The 12,712-nt window shown below is 43.6% G+C and overlaps 1 protein-coding gene and 2 pseudogenes across 1 annotated transcript in view; 1 reads left to right on the top strand and 2 right to left on the bottom strand.

Moving 5' to 3' along the window:
* PSTPIP2 (proline-serine-threonine phosphatase interacting protein 2) overlaps positions 1-12,712 on the top strand; it is a 78,597-nt gene that overhangs the window by 5,021 nt on the left and 60,864 nt on the right. The gene's annotated exons all lie outside the window — the stretch shown is intronic.
* On the bottom strand, positions 6,684-7,052 carry LOC118619479 (annotated as a pseudogene).
* LOC118618231 lies at positions 10,802-11,424 on the bottom strand (annotated as a pseudogene).

Raw genomic sequence — 12,712 nt, 5'->3', positions numbered from 1 at the left:
CTCTTTTTTCTTTTTTATCTTTTAAAAAATTTAATAAGAGAGACATAGGACCTATCTTTTCAGGAAAATAAAAAATTCTTATCGAGATATATAAAGCAAAATCTGAACAAGTGGAGAGGCATAGAGGGGTTTGGCTGAGAAAAGTTAACAAACTTTTTAAACAAGCAGGTAATGCAAGCATGTGCTTTAAAAATCCAAGTATTTCCAAAAAGCTTATAATGAAAAACAATGTAATCATTATTTATGTTTTCACAGCATGTAAAGATTGTTTATTTAAAAACTAAGTAGTGTAGCGCTGGCCAGTGTGGCTCAGTTGGTTGGAGCGTCATCTTATACACCAGACGGTGGTGGTTCCAATAGTCAGACAGGGCTCATACCTAGGTTGTGGGTTCGATCCCCTGTCAGGGCACATGCTGGAGGCAGCCGGTTGATATTTCTCTGTCACATTGATGTCTGTCTCTGTCTCTCTGTCTGCCCCCCCCCCTTCCTCTCTCTCTAAAATCAATAATAAAAAAAATGTTTTAAAAAAGGAGCTTTCAAAGGGGGAATAAAAGGGGAACATTTGTAATACTTTTAACAATAAATATTTTTTAAAAAGGAGCTTTAAATAAGAGAAGCTATTGGTTAGCTTCGTAGAATGCCATTGTAATTTAAAAAAATATCAAACTATTAAAATTTTTCAACTAAGTAAATGAGGATGCTTTAAGTTAAGATATTGTCTGTCGCCAGGAATGAAAAGCCCTTACATATTATGAAAATCCATGAGGACTGCAGAAACACATGAAGTCAGGCAGCAGAGATTTCAGGGGCTGCCACGAGCCTTCCAGCCTCCAGCAAGGCTTCCTAACCTGCCGCAGTCATGGGCTCGTTTCCCAGCAGCCTGTGTGGCAGGGAGGTAGGAAAATCAGGTTTCCCAAAGACACAGTAGACTGCTGGCTAGTTGGCTTCTAAATCTGCTTCTTGGATTTTGCTTTATCTTCCTTGTGCGTTTGGAGCTCAAATTTAGATAAAGGGTCAAGTAGGAGATTTCCACACATCTGATAGAGCTTTGTTTTTCCTGAGAAGAGGAAAGCTTTTCTCCAGTTGGGTCCAGTGCTCCTGTCTTAAACATTTCACACTGTTTGTATGTGCAAGGACAGCACAGGGCAGTTTTAAACCTCAGTGGGAAGACCCCTAACATTCATCATTATTTATCTTTGGGCACAAGCATAAAGCCTCTGAGCTCTCTGTTCAAATATGGCCGTTGCTGTCTGTAATTTTACTTAAGTATTCATTTTTTGTCCGGCTGGTATGGCTCAGTGGTTGAGTGTCAACCCATGCACCAAGAGGTTGCCAGTTTGATTCCTGGTCAGGGCACATGCCCAGATTGTGGGCCTGATCCCCAGTGGGGGGCGTGCAGGAGGCAGCCAATCAATGTTCTCTCTCATTGATGTTTCTCTCTCTCCCTTTCAATTCCTCTCTCTCTAAAATCAATAAAGGGAAAAAAAAGTATTAATTTTTTGTAAAGTGCTCATGGTGTATAGAAATTTGTATTTTGGAGGTGCATGATACATCTACAAAGAAAAATTAGAAATTACTTTATTATAAAATGCTCCTAGAAGTCTTTAAAAATAATTTTTTTCTTTATTGGTTTTAGAGAGAGAGGATATGAGAGGGAGAGAGAGATAGAAACATTGATGAGAGAGAACATTGATTGGCCGCCTCCTGCATGCTCCCCACTGGGGATCAGGCCCACAACCTGGGCATGTGCTGGGAATCTAACTGGCAACCTCTTGGTGCCTGGGTCAACACTCAATCATTGAGCCACATCGGCCAGGCGCTCCTAGAAGTCTTAATTGTGTTTATTAAAGAAAACAAAAACACAAAAAAACTGTAATGTTAGACAAATGTGCATGGAAGTAATTAAGACACATTATTATTATAGTTCAAAAGCTGTACATGATAAGACATGGTTTGTTTTTACTGTATGTTTTCACTGAGTGATCTGTTCCCCATCTCAAGGCAAGCACGAATAAAATTAGGTTAAATGTGACATGTGGCATCACAGTCTCCTAGAATTTGTTTCATCCATTTTATTGTATTGAATACTGTCTGTATCTTTGGTTATTCTGTTTGAAGCAAAAGGACAAATAAAACATGGCCAGCAAAAAACAAAACAACAAACACCCTCTCCCAGATATGGCCATTGCTTTAGCATTGACCAGGTCATGTTTGAATGCATTAGTAGGTTAGAAGCCAATTGAAGACTTTGTTTGTTTGTTTAAATTTGTTTTAGAAATTATCACGACTAAATATTTGTGAAAGTAAAACAAGAGTATTCTTAGATATTTAAATGCTATATTTATCTGCTATTCTTTTTTTAAGCTGCAATCATCTTAAATTTTTTTTTTTTCACAGAGGACTGTTCATTTTTGAAACCTATCACTGTTTGCTTATGCGGGTAGATTCCAGTTTCAAATGCTTTTATAAATCTCCAAGAATGATACTAAAAGTTCCATGTATCTCAATGACATCGCTGTTTTTATTACTTTTGTTACCTGTGCCTTTGGTGTTATAGCCAAGAAATCATTGCCAAATACAATTTGTGAACTTTTTGCCCTATGTTTTTCTTCTAAAAGTTTTGTTGTTTTAGGTCTTACATTTAGGTCTTTGATCCATTTTTTTTTCTTCCCAATTCTTATCTGAGGATATTTTTTCATTGATTTTCAGATAGAGTGGAAGGGAGTGAGGGAGGGAGGGAGAGAAACACAGAGAAACATCAATGTGATAGAGCCACACTGACTGGTTGCCTCCTGCATGACCCAACCAGGGCCGGGGACAAACTGCAACTGAGGTACGTGCCCTTGACCAGAATTAAACCCGAGACTCATTGGTCCACGGACCAGCACTCTAATCGTTGAGCCAAACCAGCCAGGCTTGAGTTAATTTTTTTTTATTCCTCACCTGAGGATATTTTTCTATTTATCATCAGATAGAGTGGGAGGGTGGGAGAGAGAGAGAGAACAGAGAGAAACATCGATGTGATAGAGCCACATCAACTGGTTGCCTCCTGCACGACCTGGCCAGGGCTGGGGACGAATGGCAACTGAGATACATGCCCTTGACCTGAATCGAACCCACAACTCATTGGTCTGCAGGCCACCGCTCTAACTGCTGAGCCAAACTGGCCAGGGCTTAAGTTAATTTTTGTATATGGTATTAGGTAAGGGTCCAACTTCAGTCCTTTGCATGTAGATACCCAATTTTCCCAGCACTGTTGGTTGAAAAGACTCTTCTTTCCCCCTTGAATGGCCTTGGCACTGTTCGTATACAGACATTCAGGGAAAATCCCTCAGACTAAAAATCTCCCTCCGTAAGTGGAGGGCAGAATGAGATGGAAGAGAGAAGCAGGCCACTCCAGCCCAGCAACCAATAGAGTTTATTAAGGGAAACTTACATACGAGGCACGTCGAGGTTGGCTGCAAGATGAAGTGGATATTCTCCAGTGCTTAGCAGGTGCCAAAGAATTTGTAGGGTAAGGAGCTGGGAGGTGGGGGATAGTCACAGGTAGCAGTATGTGAATGCTATCAGGTATGGGAAAATACTTTTCATGGTTGATCAGTCAGGACAACAACCTGTTCCAGGAACTAGCATGTAGCAGGCAGCAAGGGAGACGTGCTGATTTACATCAGAATGAACAGCGATTACGATCACACAGTCTCACACTTTTGTAGAAAGCAATCTCCATTCTGGCTCGAGTTCAGCTTGCAGGACAGACAGCGGCCACAGTCTCTTCTCCTCCACAGCACCCTTGTCAAACATCATGTGAGGATTTATTTCTGGGCTCTCTATTCCATTGGTTTGAACATCTGTCTTTGTGCCCGGACCGCACTGTTTCGATTGCTGTGGCTTTGCAAGTTTTGATATCAGGTAGTGTGAATCCTCTAGTTTTGTTCTTCATTTTCAAAGTTATTTGGCTCTTTAGGGTCCCTTAATATTCCATGTGAATTTTAGGACGGGTTTTTCTATTTCTGCAAATTATTCACCTTTATCAGAGATGCTTTGTAATTTTTTTTAATGGTCCAGCATACCAGGTATTTAAAAAACTCTCCCCACCCCCATCCTCCTTTGGGTACCCCTTCTTGGAGCCCTCTGCCCCATCCCAATCTTCACTGGCTATTTTCTGGGCCTGCTGCACAGCTGTCATCCTGCACTTTCCTTTAGTGCTGTCTTGAGTTGGAGCACTGTTTTCCATGTTTTAGATCCCATGTCATCTAAAGAGCTCTTAAAAACATAAATCAATGATAAAAATATCACTCCCCCTGCTTAAATTCCTCCAGTGGCCTCCCGTGGAGCCTGAAAGTCTGACCATAGCCTACCAGGCTCTGCCTGGCCCAGTCTAGCCTGCCTCTCTGCACTTACCATCACCACCTCCCAACTCACTTACTCAACTGCAGCACTCGTAAGTCAATTACCAAATAGTGAATTACTGTTTCCAACTAACCAATTAGCTTGCCCCTGCTGCCTGTTCCCATAGCATCCTGTGCCCATAAGACAATCCATGGTACTGTAATTACCTCTCTACCTCCCTCCCATCAGACTTCATGACCGGTGCAGTGCTGAATCTCTTGCACTCAGCACAGTGCCTGTCATGGAGCAGACACTCAACAAATACCAAAGTGAACAAATGAAGGAACAGTGAGGCCCATATGTGGCAGTGACTGGAGGTCACTCCTTCCAGTAAACACTCTGTCCTTGCACTTCCTTTACTCTGAAGTGTCATTCTACACTTTTAAAGAACCCAGCCCCTTATGACATCCTGGCTGGTCAACTTGTATGTGGGAAAATGATATCATCAAGGTTCCATACCTATGGAAGGGACATGAGGGGCACACCACTCTGGTAAAGAGCAAAACCCACACACTTTGTGCTCACCATCTGGTGAGAGATCCTGTGACCAACAGAGGAAACACCACAACTGGTTGAAAAGAAAAATGTTCTTCCCCAGTCAAGGTGGAATCTCAGGCAATTCAACTCAACTGTCTGTGAAGTCGAGTACCAGCCCTGTGGTAGTTGCTAGGGTCACACACAGAGGCACACACATTTCCCCTTTTAGAGATTATTACCTACTCAAGGAGATTAATCGCACATGCTATTATAAAAATAATAGCTTTTAATATTAACACAATAAAACTGAGGAAATCTCAAATCTATTTCTAGTACTTTGGTACTTCCCCCAATTTTTCCCTCCAAGCCTGATTGTAATGATAGTGTATGTATCATTTTATATTCTACTGTTTCAGTATAATAAATATAAGTATGATAATAAAATACCATAAGTTTATTTTATCTCTTGCTATTCACTTTTCCTAACAATTATTTTAAAAATATGATGTGATATTACTATTCTCTTGCTGTTTGGCATTTATGTAATTTCTGAATTTATTTTACAATAAATAATGTTGTGATGCATAACTTCATTTATTTAGGGTATTTAAAAATTGGATTCTTTTTTTTTTTTTTTATCCTCACCCGAGGACACTTTTCCATTTTTTGTTCAGATAGAATGGGAGGGAGAGAGAGGAAGAGAGAGAGAAACATCAGCGTGAAAGGGACACATCGAGTGGCTGCCACCCACATGACCAACCAGGGCCGGGGACAAACTGCAACCGAGGTACGTGCCCTTAGTGGGAACTGAACCCGGGTCTCTCTGGACCATAGGCCGACGCTCTAACCGCTGAGCCAAACCGGCCAGGGCAAAAAATTGGATTCTTTTAAGCATTTTCTTTTTTTAATCCTCACCTGAGGATATTTTTCCATTTTTGTTCAGATAGAGTGGGAGGGAGAGAAGGAGATAGAGAGAAACATCGATGTGAGAGAGACACATCAACTGGTTGCCTCCCGCACGACCCCAACCAGGGCCGGGGATGAACCACAACTGAGGTACGTGCCCTTGACTGGAATCAAACCCTCAACTCATTGGTCCGTGGGCCAACGCTCTAACTGCTGAGCCAAACCAGCCAGGGCAAAATTCTTTAAGTAACTATTTCTGGAAACCTGTGAAAGAACTTGTCACTGCCCAGCCGTTTTACAATATTTCTCTAACAAGATCACACTCTCTTTCCATGACATACCTTTTCCACTCTCCTTGGCTCTCCACTTCCTTCCCACATTCTCATTCTGTTTTGATGATCTTGCCTCCTACTCTGTGAAGAAACTAGTCACCAGCTCGTGAAAGCTCATTTACAATCTATATAGATAGAATTAGGCTTGGCCATGAGCAACAGAAACCCAAACAACAGTGGCCTAGACAAGAACAATGCTTATTTCTCTCTCATGTACACAAAGTCCCCAACAGCTCATTCCAGGGCTGGATGGCCATCCTTGGTGTCAAGATCCACACTGCTGTCTGGTTACTCCAGTAGGACCTGCTTCAATGCTTGGCACATAACAGATTCACAGTAGTATCAGTCGAATGACTGAGAGTACTGTTCATTAACAGTAGAACATTTAAAAACTTTTGATATTTAAACCAAACTGATTTCTTATGGGGAAGATGTACTCTCAGTGTCCCTAATAATATCTGAACATACCAGTTTCACAACAATAGTCATGGCCATTGTGGTTTTTTCCTTCTCACGAAATCAGCAAAAGTGAGTGGCTTATTAAACTTTCATTTGTGGTTGTTTTTTGTTATTTTTTTCATGGGCACCAGGACCAACAATCACCAGATGCCCAGGTACCAAAAAATTATGCTTTTTAAATCTTAAAAAAAATTTTTTTTTTTACCTTTTTTAAAATTGATTTTTCAGAGAGAGAGGAAAGGAGAGGAAGAGAGAGAGAAACATCAATGTGAGACTGAAACATCGATCAGCTGCCTCCTACATGCCCCTTACTGGGGATCGAGCCTGTAATCCAGGCATGTGCCCTGACCAGGAATCAAACCGGCAACCTTTTGGTGCACAGGATGATGCCCAACCAACTGGCCAGGGCCCTAAATCTCTCAGTGTCGATTCAGCACACAGAGCAATCAAGCTGCCCTACGTGTGCCACTCACGGCAGCAGCCCTTTTCTTTCGTTTGTGTTTTTAATCACCAGGGCGAATGGACATGTTTTTATTTTCTTGTCGTATTTCCTCTTTTACAAATGGTTTTGTTCCCATTCTCATGCTTTATATACCTATGTAAGCTTTTAAAAATGATAAAGGTTTTCATTTTCATGGACTACCAACATTTGAATATCTGTCCTTGCATATGCATGTGTGGATACAGTTTTATGTGGCATTCACACGTCTTGGCGTCCAGTAAACACAGTGCAGCGGTGAAGGGGAGCCTTTAGGCACACAGTCTTTTGTGTTGGACACACCTGGGCTAGAATCTTGGCTCTGCTCTTTCAAGCTGAGGGGTGCGCCCTTGTTCAAATCACTCAATCTTCCTAAGCTTAGTGTTCTCATCTGTAAAATGGTAATTATACTTAAACACGTATATATACTTTGACAACGCTTTATACAGTCAAGTTTGTTGGGCTCATCTTTTGTGATTTCATCTATTACACATCGAGGTTCAAAACTGCGCCCTGTGCTGAAAGCTTGATGAACATTGAAATAATTTTTTGTTTTTTTGTCCTTTTCTATGATCGCAATGTTACTCAATATTTAATTGTCTTTGTGACCAGGCCCTTAGGTGTTCTGACATTTGTGGAGCCAGAAATCTGTGTGGCCCTCTAGTTGGGAGAAGATTGGCCCCTGCCCTCAGGGGACCAACGCTCTTGTTGAGGGGCAAACACACATGAGTGACAGTAACTGAGAACTGAAAGGAGTGGGTAGCAGGGCAAGATTCTGGGGCAGGCCCAGCTGGGTGGGTGCTGCGGGGGACCAGTCCCTACAAAGTGCTAAGAGCGCACTGGGCATATAAGACGGGGAAATCTGTTTCTCAAGCTCCTCGAGGGAGGATGTGGCATGGTATGGGGCTGGAATGAATACTTGAATAAGCTGCTTAGGGAAGGGCGACCAAGACCCCATCCCTAACGGAAGGTCTTGCTTGAGTGGAAATAGTTTATAGTTCGGCTTCTCTCTGTGGGGTGGGATCCTGGTTAACTTCTGGGCTTAGTTTTTCAAAGTGATGGATGCAAGGTGACATGCCAAGAAGACGGTTGTCACAGTCTTTCCTCTCTTGCCCGCAGTGCTGCAGCCCTATGCCTATTGGAAGACTACATTTTCTATTTAAAGAACAGCTGCTGGAAGTGACAGGTTCACAAGGGGCCACAGATGTCTGAAAACCCTAAAAACACCGACATCTGAGTTCCTTCACTGCTCTAGGCTGAGGTCGCCCAGCCTGTTGGAATCTGTCCTGAGGGTATATCCCTTGTCAAATGTAGACTCCAAGTTTTCTTCATCCCCAGAGATTCAGGTTCTGAACTAGGGGTCCAAAAGACCTAAGCTCTCCAGAATGAAAAGGATTTACTCCAGGCCTTGGTCAGCACTTCTGTGGATGGCCAGATTTGGACAGTTGACCAGTCCTATGGGCTGTCTGTCCCCAGCTTAGGCTTCCTCACCTCCCTGTCTTGTGTTACCACCAACCTATTTAATCAAGGTTCCCACATAATTCCTGTTCATAAGAGTGGTTGGCCTTGATTCCGACTAGCCATGGCCCAGGGCCACTGCCTTGGCCGGCAGGCCTCTCCCTGGCTGACCGAAGCTGGCACTGTCCTTTCCTGGGCCGCGTGGGTGGGGAGTCTGCTAAAGGACCCTTGTGAACCTCTCAGGTGTGCTGCAGGTCTCGGAATATGCCTGTGAGTCACATGTGCCTCCTGCAGAAACAAAACTGAAAGGTGCCAGGGCCACAGGGTTCAGCCAGCTACAAGCCCAGGGCCAAAGTCCTGTGGGAAGGGTTTCAGATACGAAAGCTGGAAGCCTGGAAAGACCAAAGGGCCCCAGAGAGACTGAGTGTACAAGACTGCAGCTATTCAGGCTGTGAGGGATCAGGAGAGGACGGGGGGAGGGGAGGGAGAGGTCACCAGCCAAGGGCAGTCGTAGCCCTCCTGGCCCTGGCTACTTGTCACTTGGAGTCTGCATTCCACTGCACCTCAGACTATGTGAGTGACTTGCCCAAAGCCACACGGCTAACCACACTGGGCTTGAGCTTCCTGTTGTGCAATGGGGATAATAGTCTGGGCAGCCCAATCCCAGTTTGTGTCCCAGATGATAAAATTGGTTACATTTGTGTTAAGGAAGTGGAATTGGCAGTGATACATTAGCATGTCAAAATTGTAGATTTTATTGCAGTTAAATTAATTTTAAAAATTGAGATAATGCCCTGGCCGATTTGGCTCAGCGGTTGGAGCGTAGGCCTGCAGTCTAGGGAGATCCGGGTTCGGTTCCCGCTAAGGGCATGTACCTCGGTTGCAGTTTGTCCCTGGCCCTGGTTGGTTGTGTGGGTGGCAGCCACTCGATGTGTCCCTTTCATGTTGATGTTTCTCTCTCTCTCTCTCTCTTCCTCTCTTTCCCTCCCACTCTATCTGAACAAAAAATGGAAAAATGTCCTTGGGTGAGGATAAAAAAAAAATTGGAATAATGAAAATGATGAGGGGAGGCCACTTTCAAGATTTTAAGGAATTTTTAGAACAAGAGAAGTAAAATATGCATAACTTTAAAAGTAAAGAATGAAAAGATTTAACAAAATTAATTATTGCCCTGGATGGTTTGACTTAGCAGTTAGAGCATCAGCCCGAGCACCAAAGGGTCTTGGGTTCGATTCCCGGAGAAGGACACGTACCTGGGTTGTAGGTTCGATCCCCAGCCCCAGTAGGGGTTGTGCGGGAGGCAACCATTTGATGTGTCTCTCTCACATCAATGTCTCTCTCTTTCTCTCCCTCCCTCCCTTCCACTCTAAAAAAAAATCAATAGAAAAATATCCTCTGGTGAGGATTAACAACAACAAAAATATTAATTATTAAAAGAAGCACAAGTACGCATGTTCAGACAGTAGAATAAAAGTAACAAACCTGGAGGAACGTGGATCACCCTGCTGGGGATGGGCCCTGCCACCCGCCTGTGCCAAGGCCAATGTTTTCTGTGAGGAAGCTGCACCTGGCTAGGGAATGAGAATTCAGGTCCAGGAAGGAACTCTTACCCCACCCCTCCCGCTCCCACACATGCTGGTTACAAGACCAACCCACTCAAAATGGTCTCTCCTTACCGCCTGGCCTGTAAGCAGAGAGAACTACCTGTGGATAAAATGTGTCATTTGTTTTTAATTAAAAAAATTTTTTTTTTCTTTATTGGTTTTAGAGAGAGGAAGGGAAAGGGAGAGAGAGATAGAAACATTAATGAGAGAGAACATCGATTGGCTGCCTCCTGCATGCCCCCCACTGGGGATTTGGCCCACAACCTGTGTAATGCCCTGACCGAGATTTGAACCGGCGACCTTCTGGTGCATGGGTCGATGCTCAACCATTGAGCCACATCAGCTGGGCCATTTGTTTTTAATTTTTATTGGTACTTTTATTTTATTTAAAAATTTTTTTTTTTTATTCTCACCCGAGGACATTTTTTTTCTATTTTTTGTTCAGATAGAGTGTGGAAGGGAGAGAGAGAGAGAGAAACATCGACGTGAAAGGGACATGTAGAGTGGTTGCTACTCACACGACCCAACCAGGGCTGGGGACAAACTGCAACCGAGGTACGTGCCCTTAGTGGGAACCAAACCCAGGTCTCTCTGGACCGCAGGCCGTCCCTCTAACCGCTGAGCCAAACTGGCCAGGGCTCCTTTCATAAATTTTTTAATGTTTTCATTGATATTTATTATTTATTTATTTATTTATTTTAAAGCAACTTCTTGGGTACAGGGGCTGAGACTATGCCAGTGCCCCTGGGGGCGGGGATGAGGCACACCAGTACAGAACCACAGAGGCCAGTCACCTTGCAAGGGACAGTATGGGGCTTGCCAGTCTTGTTCGCCCGGTAGCCTCGCCGCACAGGAACAATAGAGAGCTTGGCTAGGATGATGGCCCCACGGATGACAGTGGCTACTTCCTTTGAGCACTTAACACCCAGACCTACACGTCCATTGTAGTCCCCAATGGCGACAAATGCCTTGAACCGGGTCCTCTGGCCAGAACGTGTCTGCTTTTGTACAGGCATAATCTTCAAAACCCCATCCTTGAGGGATGCCCCCAAGAACAAGTCAGTGATCTCGGATTCCTTGGTTGGCAAGGAGAAAAGATAGATCTCCTCCAGGGACTTGATCTTCATGTCCTTGACCAGGCGGCCCAGCTTGGTGACGGGGATCCACTCCTTGTCCTCCGCCTTGCCTCAGCGAGCTCCGCGCCCGACCCGGCCCCCAATGCCACTGCCAAATCCTCCAGGGAAGCCTCCGCGGCCTCCCATTCCAGGGCCCCCGGGGCCTCCGGGCCCTCCCGCAGCACCGGTGTCATCCGCCATTTGGTGTCTCCTTAGGAAAGAAGCTTTTCATTGATTTTTAGAAAGAGAGGAAGGGAGAGAGGGAGAGATAAATAGAAACATCAGTGAAAGAGAAACATTGATCAGCTGTCTCTACACGCCCTGTACAGTGGACGGAGCCTGCAATCCAGGCATGTGCCCTGCCCAGGAATCGAACCAGCAACTTCTCAGTGCATGGGATGACACTCATCCACTGAGCCATATTGGCCTGGCTCTTCAGTTTCCTTTAATTTGAAAGAGTTCTTCAGTCATTCTTTGTATTTATGACTCTGATGGTTTTGAAGAATACAGGACAGTTATTTTGTAGAATATCTTTAATTTGAGTTTGCCTGTTTCCTTATGATTATTTTCAGGCTATGCATTTTGGCAGGAATTTCACAGAAGTAAGACTGTGTTTTTCTCAATTATCAGAGGGCAACATATGTTTATTTGTCCTGTTTCTAGTGGTAACTTCGATCCTTTGGTTAAGGTGGTTGTGTTAGTTTCCTGTTGCTGCTATGACCAGTGACCACAAGTTTAGTGGCTTTAAACAACACAAATTTATTATTTTACACTTCTGGAGGTCTCAAGTCTCACTTGGCTACAGTCAACTTGTCAGCAGGCTTGGTTCCTTCTGGGGGCTTTAGAGGAGACTCTCTTTTCTTGCCTTTTCCAACTTCTAAAGTCTAGAGATTTCTGCCTTTCATTAGCTTGTGGCCCCTTCCTCTGTCTTTAAGCCAGCCAGTTAGCATCTTCAACTCTTTCTCTCTCTCTCTCTTTTCCTCCCTCCCTCTCTGTCTCTCTCTCTGTGTGTCTCACCCCTGTACCTGTCACATTTCCTACTCTGACTCTCCTGTCTCCTCATAAGGAACCCCGAGATCACACTGGTTTTACCTGAATAAACCAGGATAATCTCCCCATCTCAAGACCTTAATTTAATCCCATCTGTAAAATTATATTTGTCAGGTAGGGAAACATATTCACAGGTCCTGGGAAACAGGTTGAGGGCATGCTTAGGGGGCCATTTTTCACTTTAGACCACAGTGTTAGGTGTTAGAAAACACTTAGCAGTTAGTACTTTTCTAACACTTTTAGGTGTTAGCCACAGTGGTGCGGCTAGGTGTTTTCACTATAAAATTAATGCTTCCCTCTTTGTAATTAATAAGTAGTTTACTGGAAGATACTTAAAAAAACAAAACAAAAACTATTTATTTATTTATTTATTTATTTATTTATTTTTATTCATTTTTTTATCCTCATCCGAGGACATTTTTATTTTTTGTTCAGATAGAGGGG

This window comes from Molossus molossus, unplaced genomic scaffold, assembly GCF_014108415.1.
Source record: "Molossus molossus isolate mMolMol1 unplaced genomic scaffold, mMolMol1.p scaffold_m16_p_6, whole genome shotgun sequence".
In the NCBI taxonomy this organism is placed as follows: domain Eukaryota; kingdom Metazoa; phylum Chordata; class Mammalia; order Chiroptera; family Molossidae; genus Molossus; species Molossus molossus.
Note: the sequence above shows the minus strand (reverse complement) of the source record. Positions and strands in the feature narration are given on the sequence as shown.